This window comes from Hemibagrus wyckioides, linkage group LG20 (assembly GCF_019097595.1).
Source record: "Hemibagrus wyckioides isolate EC202008001 linkage group LG20, SWU_Hwy_1.0, whole genome shotgun sequence".
NCBI lineage: Eukaryota > Metazoa > Chordata > Actinopteri > Siluriformes > Bagridae > Hemibagrus > Hemibagrus wyckioides.
This window is the reverse complement of record NC_080729.1, coordinates 17,353,641-17,369,586: the sequence shown is the minus strand read 5'-3', so window position 1 is coordinate 17,369,586 and position 15,946 is coordinate 17,353,641. Positions and strand designations below refer to the sequence as shown.

The following is a 15,946-nucleotide window of genomic DNA, read 5'->3' as shown; positions in this document are numbered from 1 at the left end:
TCAGTGTTTCAGTACTTTTTGCATAACTTGCTGTTCTCTAACAAGGTGCTTAACTGCAAAATTCACAACTGGTGTTTGATCCATGAATCGACCAATACATTTTCTGGTTCAATTAGAATTGGTATTTAAACAGTCCTCTTCATCATGCTGTTCACATTTTGACATCATGAGACCAAGACCACACCTAACAATTGATCAACAGTACCTCACCATTGCGAGGCTTCAAACAGGATGTTCTCAGAGGGAAGTGGCCACTGAGTGTCATCAGCAGGTTGCGACAGAGATACAGAGAGACTGGAAGACATTTACATTTACATTTCTGGCATTTGGCAGATGCTCTTATCCAGAGCGACGTACAAAAGTGCTTTAAGTCACTATCATTGAAAACATTAACACTGGTTCAATAGGTTACACACTTAGGATACCATTCGCCTTAAATTGGATTTTTTTTTTTTTTTTTTAAATAAACCATATAACAATACATATACAGTGAAAGGTAAGAGCTAGTTTAAGTGCCTCAGGAAAAGGTAGGTCTTAAGACGTTGTTTGAAGACAGTCAGAGACTCTGCTGTGCGGACATCTAGGGGAAGTTCATTCCACCACCTTGGTGCCAGAACAGAGAAGAGGCTAGATGAATACCTACCTTTTGCCCTGAGAGATAGTGGGACCAGTCGGGCAGTGCTAGTGGATTGGAGGGAGCGAGAAGCAGTGCGAGAAGTAATAAGACCTTTGAGGTAAGATGGTGCTGGTCCATTTTTGGCTTTGTAGGCAAGCATCAGTGTTTTGAATCTGATGTGTGCAGCTACCGGAAGCCAGTGGAGGGAACGCAGCAGTGGGGTGGTGTGGGAGAACTTAGGCAGGTTGAATACAAGCCGTGCAGCTGCATTTTGGATCATTTGCAGTGGACGAGTTGCATTCAGAGGAAGACCTGCCAGTAAAGAGTTGCAGTAGTCCAGTCTCGAAATGACCAGAGACTGAACAAGCACTTGAGTAGCCTGTGTGGATAGAAATGGTCGGATCCTTCTGATGTTGTACAGAAGAAACCGACATGAGCGTGTCACATTGGCAACATCGGAGGAAAAGGACAGTTGATTGTCCATGGTTACCCCAAGGTTGCAAGCAGTGGTTGAAGGGGTGATCATTGAGTTGTCCAGAGATAATGCAAGATCCTTGTCTGGGGATGAATCACCTGGGATGACCAGCAGTTCAATTTTGTTGGGATTAAGTTTCAGCTGATGAGCTGTCATCTAGGATGAAATGTCTGCCAGACACGCTGAGATTTGGGCAGAAGCTGTGGTATCTGAGGGAGGGAAGGAGAAGATAAGTTGGGTGTCATCAGCATAGCAGTGGTATGAAAAGCCGTGTGAGGATATCACTAGCCAAGAGTGTGAGTGTAGAGGGAGAAAAGGAGAGGACCAAGTACTGAGCCTTGTGGGACACCAGTAGAGAGTCTGCATGGGGCAGATGTCAATCCCTTCCATGTTACCTGGAGTGACCATCCAGGTAGGAAGCAAACCATTCCCATGCTGTTCCACAAATTCCAAGACTCCTGAGGGTGGACAAGAGAGTCTTGTGGTTAACAGTGTCAAATGCTGCAGTAAGGTCAAGGAGGATGAGGACCGATGACAGCTTGGCTGATCTAGCAGTATGTAGTTTCTCAGTGACTGCCAAAAGGGCAGTCTCTGTGGAATGTGCTGCTTTGAAGCCAGACTGGTTGAGATCATGGAGTTTATTCTGCAAGAGACAGTCAGACAGCTGATTATAAACAATTCGTTCAAGAATTTTTGAAAGAAAGGAGAGGAGTGATACTGGTCTGTAATTATTAATGTCAGAGGGATCCAGAGTAGGTTTCTTTAGTATAGGGATAACCCTTGCTTGCTTAAAGGCAGTTGGTACCTGTCCTGATGTAATGGATCTATTGATGACTGGGGTGATGAAGGGCAGGAGGTCAGGTGAGATGATCTGGAGCATAGTGGAAGGGATTGGATCCAGTGGGCAGGTGGTGGGATTGGAGGAGTGGATGATTTGCAAAACCTCTTCTGCTGCTATGGTTGAGAGATGCTTCAGTGAAGGAGTAGCTGAGTCCTGGCTGTGTAATGCAGATGAAGTAGGGGCGGACATGAAGGTCTGGCAGATCTTCTCAATCTTTTCTGTGTAAAAAGTGGGAAAATCTTCAGCGGTCAGGGAGGATGGAGCAGGTGGAGTTGGAGGGTTGAGTAGTGCAGAGAAGATGTTGTGGAGCTTTCGGGGATCTTGTGCAGAAGCCTCAACCTTTTCCTTGTAAAAGGAAGTCTTGGCAGAAGTCACGTCCGAAGAGAATCTGGACAGAAGCATTCGATAAGAGGTGAGATTTGCATCCAGTTGAGATTTCTTCCACTTCCTCTCTGCTGTTCGTAGAATCTCTTCGATTGTTGCGAAGCACATCTGACAGCCCAGTGGGGTAGTGAAGTGGGGTAGCAGTCATGTCTGTAGCTGGGGAAGGGCAGGTGAAGACCAAGTCCAAGACATTTCCTCCCTTGTGTGTTGAAGGGCAGCTGTTGAATGACAAGGAGAACGAATTCAGAAGAGTCAGAAGGCCAGAAGACTGAAGCTTGTCGGATGGGAGGTTGAAATCTCCAAGGACCGTCAGAAGGGTGCTGTCAGAAGGGAAGACGCTGAGGAGTGTGTCCATTTCTTCCATGAAGTCTCCAATGGGACCAGGAGGACGGTAGATGACAATGATGGAGAGGTTGATTGGAGATGTAACTGAAACTGCATGGAATTCAAAAGAAGAAATGGTGAGATGAGACAAGGAGAGAGGTGTGAAACACCATCTCCGGGACAAAGGCAGACCTGTGCCACCACCCCTGCCTGATTCTCGTGGTGAGTGAGAGAAAGCATAGGCAGAGGATAGAGCAGTCGGTGTAACAGTGTTTTGTGGTGAAGAGCCACAGAAAGGCATAGAAGTGGACGTCCTTTGGCCACATCCCACGTTGATGACCGCTTCATTGTGAACAGTGCCCTGCAGAACTGGATGACGAATGCCACTCAACTCCAGGCACATTTAAGGGAGGTGAGAGGCACCCAAGTGTCATGTCAGACCATTCAAAACCGTTTACATCAGCGTGGTCTGCGTGCTAGACGACCTGCAAGGGCACCTGACCACATCACCAGACACAGGAGTCAGGCCAGGGAGCATTTACGCTGGACGAGGGACCGGTGGGCCTCAGTGCTGTTCTCTGATGAAAGTCAATTCACGTTGAGTAGAATGATGGCCACCAAAGATGTTGGAGACATCAAGGAGCACGCTATGCATCAGCCACTGTTGTGGTGGTGTTACAGTCTGGGCAGGTGTTTCTACTCAATACAGAACTGCCCTACATCTTGTGAATGGTACAGTGACAAGCCAATACTACCTGAATAACATCATTAATCCAGTCATTGTGCCCCTGCATGAACAACACAGGCCTAATTTCATCTTCATGGAGGACAATGCTCCAGCTCATTGAGGTCGCATCGTTAGGGAACGGCTGCTGGAGGCTGGGGTACCTCAAATGGAGTGGCCTGCACTTTCTCCAGACCTGAATCCCATAGAAAACCTATGGGATCAGCTGAGTTGCCGTGTAGAGGCTCGTAACCCTGCACCCCAGAACCTCAATGATCTGAGGGCCGCCCTTCAGGAAGAGTGGAATGCCATGCCAATGCAGACAATAAGTCGACTCATGAACAGCATGAGACGTCGTCGTCAAGCTGTAATTGATGGTCAGGGTACATGACAAATTATTGAGACATTGACATTTTTTGTTGTGGTATACCCACCACTGTTGTTGGCTTTTGGTTCAATAAATTGTTTGAGATGAGGAAATCTACTTAAATGCCCTACTTTCATGATATAATATCACTGTAGTGTGAACTTTTTACATTTTCCATAAATTTCACCCAAAAGCCAAATATTCTTAACTTTTTGTGAGTAGTGTATATAGGAGATGAAATAGACATGGGTATGATGCCCCAGGGGTGGGAGTGACGACACACAACACAACGGTGAAAAAGGGGATATATTATAAATGTAGAAATATATACACACACAACACAGTGAACCAGAGAAGACTACAGGGGTGGACCAAGGCCAAAATAACAATAAAACATTAGCAGCGAAACAGAGTATCAGCAAGTATATTGAGAGTATCTTTACAGTGGGTGATAAGCAGATTAAACCCCTGGACAATTACGGACCAGTTCATCAGCCTCTGGTTGGTGTTAAGCATTTGGTGTAGGAACACTAAGTGGTTGTGCTCTGTATACACATGTTCTGGAACAGGACTGTCACCAAGGTACACTTTAAATGCTGTAACGCTATCAACAATGCAAGGGTCTTCTTTTCAAATGTGCTGTAGTGAAGCTGGTGTTTCAGGAATTTCTTTGAAAAGTAGCACACAGGGTGATCCACACCATGGTCATCCTCCTGAATGAGCACAGCACCAACACTGACACCACTGGCATCTACTTCCAACTTTAATAGCTTGGTCATATCAGGTGCAGAAAGTACTGGAGAGTTGGTTAGCAGGAGTTTCACAGAGTCGAAGGCATGCTGGCATGCTGGAGACCACTTAAACAAGACACTCTGGTGTAATAAGTTGGTAAGGGGTGTAACAACATCAGAGAAGTTTTTGCAAAAACAGTGATAACACCCAGCCACACCTAGAAAATGTCGCAGATCCCGTCTTGTCTTGGGAACAGGAAATGCACAAATTGCTCAGACTTTAGCATCCAAAGGTTTCACCATACCCTGCCCAACCATTTTCCCAAGATAAGAAACCACCCCCTTACCAAATTCACACTTTTCCAAATTTAATACCAAAGAAGCCTCAGAGAGTTTCAAGTGCTGTTCCCATGTATCAGAGTAGACCACCACATCATCAAGGTAAAGTCTTTGAAAGGTGAAGGGGGCATTCTAGAGACCAAAAGACTGTACTTATACTGGAGGAAGTTGCCTGAGGTAGCAAAGGCAGAAATCTCAGATGCTCGTGGAGTGAGGGGTACCTGCCAATATCCTTTTAACAGGTTGAGCTTGCTAGTAAATCTGGCTGTGCCAACACAATCTACACAATCCTCCATTCTAGGGAGCAGGAAAGAGTCAGGTTTAGTGATAGCATTCACTTTTCGATAATCAGTACAAAAACGATATAAGGCACTAGAATACAAGATGAACATCATCACAAGATGAAGGGCTCACACTATATACAGCTAACCCATGTTTAAGCAAGTACTCTGTTTCTTGCTTCATAATTGCTCACTTAGCTGGGGTGGTTCTCTATGGGAGCTGCCTAATAGGGGCCTGATCACCTAAGTCAATTTCATGCTCTATTAACATTGTTCAAGATGGGACATCAGCAAACAGACCAGGGAATCTTGTAATCAGGGCTTTGATATCCTCCTGGAAAGATGTAGGCAACCCTGCCAATTTCTTGGTCAAATGCTGCAACACCTCAGGGTTAGGTAGGTGAACAGAAGAAACAATTCCTACCAAGATGCAGACCATCTGCCTCTGGTGAGTATTCTGAAGGTGTGACATTATCATCTGCATGAAGAGCTAGTACTGGAACCACAGGAGAAACAGAGTGTGATCCAGGTGAAGAGATGCGAGCATGGTACTTCTTTAACAGATTTATGTGGCATATACGAGTTTTACGTTTGCGATCAGGTGTACTGATAACATAATCTGTGGGGCTGAGTTTCGCTCTAACTTCATATGGGCCCAAAAATCTAGTCTGAAGAAGAACCTGGCACTGGCAATAAAGCCAAAACTTGATCTCCAACACTAAACGAACGGGGGACTGCCTTACGGTCAAACCTCTCCTTTACGTCATCCTAAGAGGAGCTTAAAGCTTTGAGCAGTGTCCCTCACTACCCTTAAATACTCAGGAAGGGCATGAACATACATCAAAATGGACTTCTCTTGATGGCCTAATGCTGGTGACAACCACTGTTCCTGCAGGACCTTTAATGGTCCTCATATGGCATGACCGAACACAAGCTCAGAGGGACTAAATCCAAGAGACTCCTGCACAGCATCGCGGACAGCAAACAACAAAAGAGGAACACCCTCATCCCAGTCCTTCCCAGTTTCCATACAGTATGAGCGGAGCATGTTTTTAAATATCTGATGGAAACATTCAAGGGCACCTTGTGACTCAGGGTGCTAGGTACTCGAGGCCTGATGGCTAATTTGCAACTCTCTAGCTACCTGCGTGAACAGCGGTGACATGAAGTTTGAGCCATGATCTGTCTGTATACATTTAGGCATACCAAAGGTAGTGCAAAATTATATGAGTGCTTTGATGACGGTTTTAGATTTAAGAGTACACACTGGAATAGACCCTGGGAAACAAGTTGCAGAACACATGAGAGTCAGCAAATAACAATTGCCAGAACAGGTCTTTGGCAGAGGACCAACACAATCCACTATTATACGCTCAAAGGGCTCAGTCTGAATAGAACAGTCTGTAGTGATGCAGGTGGGATGACCTGATTTGGTTTGCCTACTACCTGACATGTGTGACAGGTTCGGCAATAACGTGCTATATCGCCCTTAATGCCTGGCCAAACAAAATACTTCAATGCTTCAATACTTAAATAAGTTTTACGAACAGCTGCATGTCCAGAGCAGGGATGGTCATGAGCCAAGTTTAAAACCTTGTTTCTAAGGGAACAGGGAACTACCACCTTGAATATGTCCAGCCAACCATCTGTAGGACTGGGAGGGGACCATTTCCTCATGAGAACCTGATTCTCAATAAAATAAGCAACAGGATAATTCATCAAGACTTCATCAGACTTCTCTACGACAGATTCAAAACAGTGAGCCAAAGAGGGGTCTGCCCTTTGAGCAACAACTAGCTGGTCATGTGATGTTGGCACTTCAACATCTGATACACTAATAAAACTGCTGTTACCTTTAGGTGATACATCTGCAGAAGGTGTAGGGACATTGGCTATCAAATTCTCATCATGACATAAGAAAGACTCAGTCAAATCTACATCACCCAACATTGTCTGCTGGGCATGTGTTAACACAAGCAGGGAACACTGAGGGATACTGGGCAGCAACATCGGGACTGTTATTCACAGGATGTGACACCAATTCAGGTAAGGAATACATTTTGCCACCAGCTAAATCATTACCCAGAATGAGGGAAACACCGCTGGCATGCATGCGCTCATATGCACGAAGATCAATAGCCTTAACAACTTAATATTCTAGACTCTGTTCAAGAGTGAGAGCCCAGCAGGCTTCTTGTGCTTTTCCTGACAATTTACACTGCAACAACAGCGTCCACAAACTCCGTATCGGCACCTCCAGCGCCGGAAGCCTGAGGTGGCTGAGTAGTGACACCCAGAAGCACCTCTCATTCAGATAAGATCTGCTGCTCCACTAGTGCTTCATACAGTGCAGCTTTAACCACCTTCTTGCTAGTGGGCTGCGGAACCAAAATATTAAAGAAGTCGGATATCAATAGCAGATGGTCTTTCCAACGCTTATCAAATTCCTCTAAAGTAGGACACAATATAAATGTAACCAAATCAAACACCGCCATACTCTTTTTTTGAGCACCCAATTCTGTTACAAGCCAGTCTAGTGTATATATATATATATATATATATACACACACACATACATATGTACATTATATATATATATGTGTGTGTGTGTGTGCTACACCTAAATATAACTCTTATAATAATATAATAATATAATAATATAATATAACTCTTTTTATTTTAATAATAAGGCAACAAATTGTCTATAAATGTCTATAAAGAAATGTCTGTAAAACTGCAGAGAACAACATCATGGCCTAAAGTGTTCAGCATTTTCTGTAAGTGAGAATAAAGATGTTTTTGCACTCATGTGGTTTCACTGCTGGGAACTGAAGTCACAGATGTCGCTGTGGGTGAGAAACAGCTCGAGTTAGAAAAATGTGTTAAGAGTAAATGCTACACTAATTTTCTTCCAAATATGTACATCTGATGCTACCTGAATTGTTCTTTGAGACATTTCTGTGTAAAACATTAAAAAAAAGAAAATAAAGCTTGATCACTTAAAATATTTTCCTTCATTTATGTATATTGGGTCATGGTGATTGCAGTCCTTTAGTTTTTTATGTAGACAGATTTATAATAATATGCATTTTTATTGCCTAATTTGTTTGTTTTGCTCATTAAGCACTCTTTCTTTTATGAAAAAGTTAATAAATATTGAACATATGTAAAACTGCAGAGAAAAACACCATGCCTAGATAAAATGGAACTTTCCTACTTACATGTAACTCTTGACTTGGTGAGTGGTTGCAGTCACTGTTGTAGTCACTGTTGTAGTCACTGTTGTAGTCACTGTTGGAGTCACTGTTGGAGTCACTGTTGTAGTCACTGTTGGAGTCACTGTTGGAGTCACTGTTGTAGTCACTGTTGTAGTCACTGTTGTAGTCACTGTTGTAGTCACTGTTGTAGTCACTGTTGTAGTCACTGTTGTAGTCACTGTTGTAGTCACTGTTGGAGTCACTGTTGTCAAAACAAAGAAAAATAATCAGTGTGATTTCTGTCTCATCATTTGTTAAAGTTGGGATCAGTGTTTGTGATAATACCTGGAGGTGGATCAGTGACACTGATGTGAACAGGAACCTGCAGATCTCCTGCACTGCACCAGTACCAGCCAGCATCACTCTTCTTCACTCCATTAAGCTGCACATTGAAGGATCTATTCCCATTATCACTGAACTGCACTGCTGAATTCTGGGATGTTTTAGTCCCCACTGTGTTGCACTGTCCATCTTTGAATCTGCACCACTGATTCTGTGTATTCTGATACGCAGTGCTGTAGAGACACTGGACTGTGACGCTGCCTCCTTCCTCACCTCTCACTCTGCTCTCCCTCACTGACAGATCAGGATCTGAATAAAGAGGCAGTAAATGAGTGTTGTAAGGGAACAATTATAATTCTGCCTCATTTACGTTTCATACCTCGACTAATCGTCAGTTACAAATAGTCATCCTGTTGTCATTTATTATCGAATTTCTGCCATGCACCAATACGTTCCAGATTCAGAGGCAGGGTTCAGTTATACAGCGAACAAGTTCTGTGCTGGATGATCAATGACTGATGCTGCAGGTAGACCAATAGTTCTCTTTGCACCAGAATTTAGGGTTTGCTTTGTACTGCCCTTCATATGAACATGGAATAGTGACAGATCCTCCACTTTTTACAGCTACATTTCTGTGTCCTCATGCTCTGTATTTCTGCAAGCAAACTACATTAGGAAACATTATTAGTGTTACTCAGAAAATGAATCATGACAATCAGAGTGATCAGGAATCACTGTGACACTACTGAGGCACATTTTCCTGCACCGGCTATGTTCACTTACTTCCTACACAGAGAAACTGTGCAAAATTAAATTTTCCACAGAGTAACATCAACAACGTATACAACACCGGCTCTGCTTCTATTGTGGCCAGGCTGGTCAACGTTATGCCACATACCCTGAGAAACCTGGTATTCTCTCTGCTAAGGTGAGTTTAATCACATGCCCACACAGCCTGTCAGTGCCAATACAGCTGCTACATGCTAGTAAAACAAATACCTTCTCAGGACTGTTAGATTCAGGGTCCGCACTCAACTTAATACACCGCAAACTGATGGAGGGTCTTCAACTCCCTACCTTTCCATGCACCATGCCCCTCCGAGTCACTGCGGTGAACAATTGACCCATCGATGATGGTTACATTACTCATCAAACCCTTCCAGTTACCCTACAAGTTGAACTCCTTCATATGGAAAACTTGTCCTGATCATGATCTCCTCACTTGCTAACCCCATCATCTTAGGATTTCTGTGGCTACAAGCCCATGACCCAGTGATTTCATGGAAAAGTAAGGAATTATGCCAATGGCAACCAAACTGTTTGAAACATTGCATGAACACTACCATCCATTTCCCCTGTTTGTCCACTTTGGTGGAGAGCCCTAAGCCCATGGTTACTATTTGCATACTTAAGGAGTACGATGATCTTGGGGAGGTTTTCAACAAAGCACGAGCCATGACGTTACATCCAAACCATCCATGGGACTGTGCTATTGAGCTGCTCCCCAACACTGCACCCACACATTGTCAGGTTTACCCTCTCTCAGCACCTGAAACCAAAGCCATGGGGGAGTACATCGAGGAGGCCCTTGCAGCAGGCTTCATTCACCCCTCTATCTACCTTGCAGCAGCTGGCTTCTTCTTTGTTGAAAAGAAGGATGGGGGCCTCAGGCCATGTATAGACTATCGGGGCCTCAACTCTCTCACGGTTTGATACCCATATCGCCTACCACTGGTCCCATCAGCATTAGAACAGCTCAGTTGTGCTCACTACTTCACAAAGCTGGACCTTTGTAGTGTTTACACCTTACAAATTACGAGTACCTAGTAATGCCTAATGAATTAACCAATGCTCCTGCTGTCTTCCAAGCATTCATGAATGAGATTTTCCAGGACCTATTGAACTCATTTGTTATTGTATGCATTGATGATATCTTCATCTATTCATCAACCTATGAACTTCATATACACCATGTATGCACAGTGCTGCAATGACTCCTTTAACATCAACTTGTCGTAAAACCAGAGAAATGCAAATTTCACAGAGAAACCATTGCCTTTCTGGGATATATCATCAGCAGACAGGGAGCAGAGGTGGACAACTCCAAGGTCAAGGATGTGACTAAATGACCATCCCCATCAAGCATTAAGGAACTACAGAGATTCCTAAATTTTGTGAATTTCTATTCACACATAACTATAGTACCATTGTGGCACCTATGATGGCACTACTGCAAGGTGACCCTAACAGCTGCTTTCCATTATAGAAGCTTTGGAGGAATGGCAGTGCTTTAATTGAATATGGTGTAATTAGTTTACATATTTTCTAATTTTATTCACGTTTCATATTGGTTAAAGAACCAGTATGTTTAGAATAATTTATAATCACACTCTCCGGTGTCACCCTAATGAGGATGGTTTCCATTTTTGAGTCTGGTTCCTCTCAAAGTTTCTTCCTCATACCATCTAAGGGAGTTTTTCCTTGCCACAGTTGCCACAGGCTTGCTCACTAGGGACTTTGTCTAACATCTAGGACTTTTTACACTGTTTTTTTTTGTTTGTTTCCTATGTTCTGTAAAGCTGCTTTGAGAGAATGTTCATTGTTACAAGCGCTATACAAATAGAATTGAATTGAACTGAATTGAATTGAAAAGAGAGAATCAATAAATTGACACATACTCTGACTCTGAATTCAGTGGCATTTAATTAACAGCACAGATAATAATAATAATAACAACAACAACAACAATAATACTAATAATAATAATAATAATAATGATGATGATGATGCCCTTGGATTCTAAATATACTGTTGATTGACTCCTGACTGATTTATCTTACTGTGAAATCTTTGAATCTGTCCACTGGTTGTGGGATCACTGTATTATATTTGATTGTGCTGAATTTCTTGCTAATAATCCTCCAGGTAATGGATTTTCACATCCCTGTCCTGTGCATTTCAAATAATAAAAGAATGTTAGCTAATGTGAAACTACAGACACACCGGGGGACACTTACCACATTCCTTTCTGAGCATGCAGATGATGATGATGATGATGAAATGATCAAACTATTACTACATTCACAAATCATTTACAGTTTCTACTTTAATATAGTACTCTACCAAGAGTACATGTAGTTTATTTTTATTAATTTCTACCTGTGGTGTACATTGTCATTTGGCACTCTTTTATTTCATGTGTTTACATGAGCGCTTGTGACATGAGAAAGTTCCTACAAGCAAGAAATGACCATGTAATGCTCACATCTTCATCTTTTAATAAGGCAATGCATCGTCTATGAACATCTGTAAACAAATGTCTGTAAAACTGCAGAGAACAACATCATGGCATAAAGTGTTCAGCATTTTCTGTAAGACAGAATAAAGGTGTTTTTGCATTCACGTGGTTTCATTATTGCTGGGGACTGAATTCAGAGGTGCTGCTGTGGGTGAGAAACAGCTCAAGTTATAAACGTGTTAAGAAGAACTGTTGCACTAAATTTCTTCCAAATATGTACATCTGATGCTACTCGAATTGTTCTTTGAGATAGATCTGTTTAAAACATTAAAGACAAAGAAAATAAAGCTTGGGCACTTACAATATTTTCCTTCATTCATATTGGGTCATGTTTTTTGCAGTCCCTTGACTTTTATATAGACAGATTTAATTAACATTATGATCACCTGCCTAATACTGTGTTGTTTCCCCTTTAGCTGCCAAAACAGCCCTGACCTGTTGAGGCATGGACTCCACTAGATCCCCAAAGGTATGCTGTGGTATCTTGCACCAAGATGTTAGCAGCATATCCTTTAAGTCCTCTAAGTTGCCTAAGTTTGTCCAGCACTTCCCACAGATGTTCGATTGGATTGAGATCTGGGAAATTTGGAGGCCAAGTCAACACCTCAAACTCGTTGTACTCATCAAACCATTCTTGAAACATTTTTGCTTTGTGGCACATTACATTATCCTGCTGAAAGAGGCCACAGCCATCAGGGAATACAGTTTCCATGCACTTGATCAGAACTAAACTAACTAGGAGTAAAACCACTGCAGAAAAGCACACACCATCTATATGTAGCAGCAATGACTTCATGAATTTTTTCAATAAAAAAATTGACAATATCAGGCAAAAAATTCAGACTATTAACCCTTGTATGTTTTCATTTTTTATCAAAAGAAAAATGATATGATTAATTATTTTTTCAAACTCAAACTCATTGGCCTTGGGTCATTTTCTGTGAAGAACACATATCAGAACACATTTTCAATGACCACACACTGTACACCCCCCCTACACATTTATATTACATACGGGATGTTTGGGACCCAGGGCTAATAAAAGTGTGGAAATTGTAGGTCCTGTGTACCTACACTGTCCTCCTCCTGTCTGGGCCTGCTGTTTCTGTGTGTGTGTGTGTGTGTCACCAGTGATGAGCACCTGATGCCATTTTGGGGCCGTTGCCCCTTTTAGGCAGTATATACCATCTAAACCTGCAAAATATAGTATAAAGATCTGGGCTGCCTGTGATGCCACTTCCTCATATTCTTGGAACTTCAACAAGTCTACACAGGGAAACCTGATGGAGAAGCCGCTGAGAAGAGTCAAGGAATGAGAGTTGTCCTGGACATGACTCAGTGGACACAACATCACATGCGACAATTTTTTACCTCGCACAAACTGGAACAGGAACTCCTAAAGAGGAAGCTGACCATGGTGGGAATGAAGTCTGAACTCCCACCACCAACTGCTGACCACAAAAAACAGGCCTGTCAACTGTACACGTCTGACACATCCCTGGTATCCTATGTGCCAACGAAAGGCAAGAATGTGGTACTCATAAGTACGCTGCACAGGGATGGGAGAATCTGTGGCCCGGAGCATCAAAAACCAGAGATCATCATGGATTATAATGCCACAAAATGGGGGGTGGACAACCTGGACAAGCTGGTGACTGCCTACAGCTGCAAAAGGAGGACCCTATGCTGGCCGGTGGTGATATTCTTTGACATATTGGACATCTCAGCGTACAACAGCTTTGTCAACTGGATGGCGCTGAACCCAGAGTGTAACAGATGGAAGCTCCAGAGGAGATGCCTCTTTTTTGAGGAACTGGGAAAGGCACTGGTGAGACCTCAAATCCAGAGAAGACAACATGTTCCAAGAACCCCAGCGTCTGCAGCCATCATAAGGAGGATTCAGGAGAAGAATGCTGGTGCCCCATCCACCCAATCCACAGAACCACCATCAGCAGAGCCTGAAGTGTGTATGTGATGCTGCTGACACACATGCCTTGCAATAGTGAGGTGTAAATGTTAGGTGTTCCTGATCTTCTCAGCGTTCTAGGTTACAGCCTGCAAACAACAAAAAGAAGTGCTGTGAAGTGTGTGGACCCAAGATGGACTGAAAAACACAATATGCATGCATCAAGGGCAAAAAGTGTATATGCAACACACACAGTAAAACTCTGGCCCTCATGTGTTGTATAGGATGGTATGAAAAGGCAATGTGTTCAATGGGGCTGATGTGTTGTCTAGACTGACATGGTTACTGTATATGTTCAGCTAATGTTGTATTAACTGACCTGAATGGGTTAAATTTCTAATGAACTTCAAATAAATAAGAATCAATAGTTATGAAAAACCTTGCTTCATTTGTAAATTTGTTGAATTGTTTTGTCATATCTTGATTATAATTGATATTCCTTTTTTATTACATTTAATTAAAAAGCGGAAATAAAAACAAGCAGCAATGTATTTCATTAATGTGGTCTAACAAAGGGAAAGGGCAAATATTAACTATATATATGTTTATATTGCTTGTAATTGGGATAAAGTAAACATCTGTTGAGTATTTTAACATAAAATTGTTTGATTGTGTTGAATTAAAGACCAAAAAAATTCAGAGGGTCCACCAGACCCACGAACATTGGCTGAGTAACAAAAATATGAACACCATACAAGGATTAATTTAAAACCAAATCATTTGATAGATAATTCTTTAGATAATATAACTATTTCTGATCAGAGCTTAGAATGCTTCATTCCACTTCAAGAGCCTGATCTAATTTCACTAATTTCCTCTTCAAAACTTTCAACCTGCATTCTAGATCCTTTACCCATGTCTTTCCTTAAACAGATATTACCAGTAGCTACCGAACCCCTACTAAAAATCAATAATTCTTCTCTAAGCACTGGCTATGTGCCTAAATCTTTTAAGCTAGCAGTTATCAAACCCTTGATTAAAAAAACGGACCTCGACCCCTGCCCTTTATCTCCAAGATCCCAGAATGTTCATACCTGCATAGAAATAACATTTATGAAATGTATCAGTCAGGATTTAGGCCTCATCATAGCACAGAGACAGCACTGGTTAAAGTGGTAAATGACCTGTTACTGGCTTCTGATCAGGGTTGTGTCTCCCTACTGGTGCTACTGGATCTTAGTGCAGCTTTTGACACCACTGACCACACTGTTCTACTTGATAGGTTAGAACATGTTGTTGGTGTTAAAGGAACAGCCCTCTCCTGGCTCATGTCTTATTTGACTGACCGTTATCAGTTTGTAGATCTAGATGGTGACTCTCTATGCATACCAAGGTTATGTTCGGTGTTCCACAAGGTTCTGTCTTAGGCCCACTGCTTTTCTCCCTATATATGTTACCCCTTGGTGCAATTATTCATAAACATGGTATTAGCTTCCACTGTTATGCCGACGACACACAGCTATATGTTTCATCTATGTCAGATGAGAGACACCAGCTTATTAAGATAGAAGAATGTGTAAAGGACATTAGACATTGGATGGCCACTAACTTCCACCTGTTTAACTCTGACAAGACAGAGGTGCTAGTACTAGGACCACATGCAGTCAGAAGTAAGCTTTCTGATTACAGAGTAATGGTGGATGGTCTTTTGGTTTCACATAACCTACATTGTCCTTAAACATCAAATGATCAGAATCATACTTAATATCTATCTATCTTTGCCAGTTTCCATTGTGACCACTGCCCTACCCCTGGTCGGAGTCTCGTCGCTTGATGGTGCCCACTGATGCTATGAATGGATCTGTGTGGCCCAGGAGACAGCCATGGACAGAGCCACTTGGGGACTTTCACACCATCACAGATCTGCCATTTCATCTGTCAGCTTGTGACAGCAAGGAATTCGTGTCTATAATGACCTTAGAAACTACACTGACCTAATAGTTCCTCATGGGTCATTGATTGCTGTTGTAGAAAGGACATTAATCACTTACAGTTACATTATTTACTGTTTTGTTTTTTGAAAAAGACAATTAATATAGATCATGTCTAAAACTGCAGAAG

The 15,946-nt window shown here is 42.3% G+C and overlaps 1 pseudogene; it reads right to left on the bottom strand.

Moving 5' to 3' along the window:
- Positions 1–503: 503 nt before the first annotated feature.
- On the bottom strand, positions 504–9,771 carry LOC131370801 (uncharacterized; annotated as a pseudogene).
- Between the last annotated feature and the right edge of the window lie 6,175 nt (positions 9,772–15,946).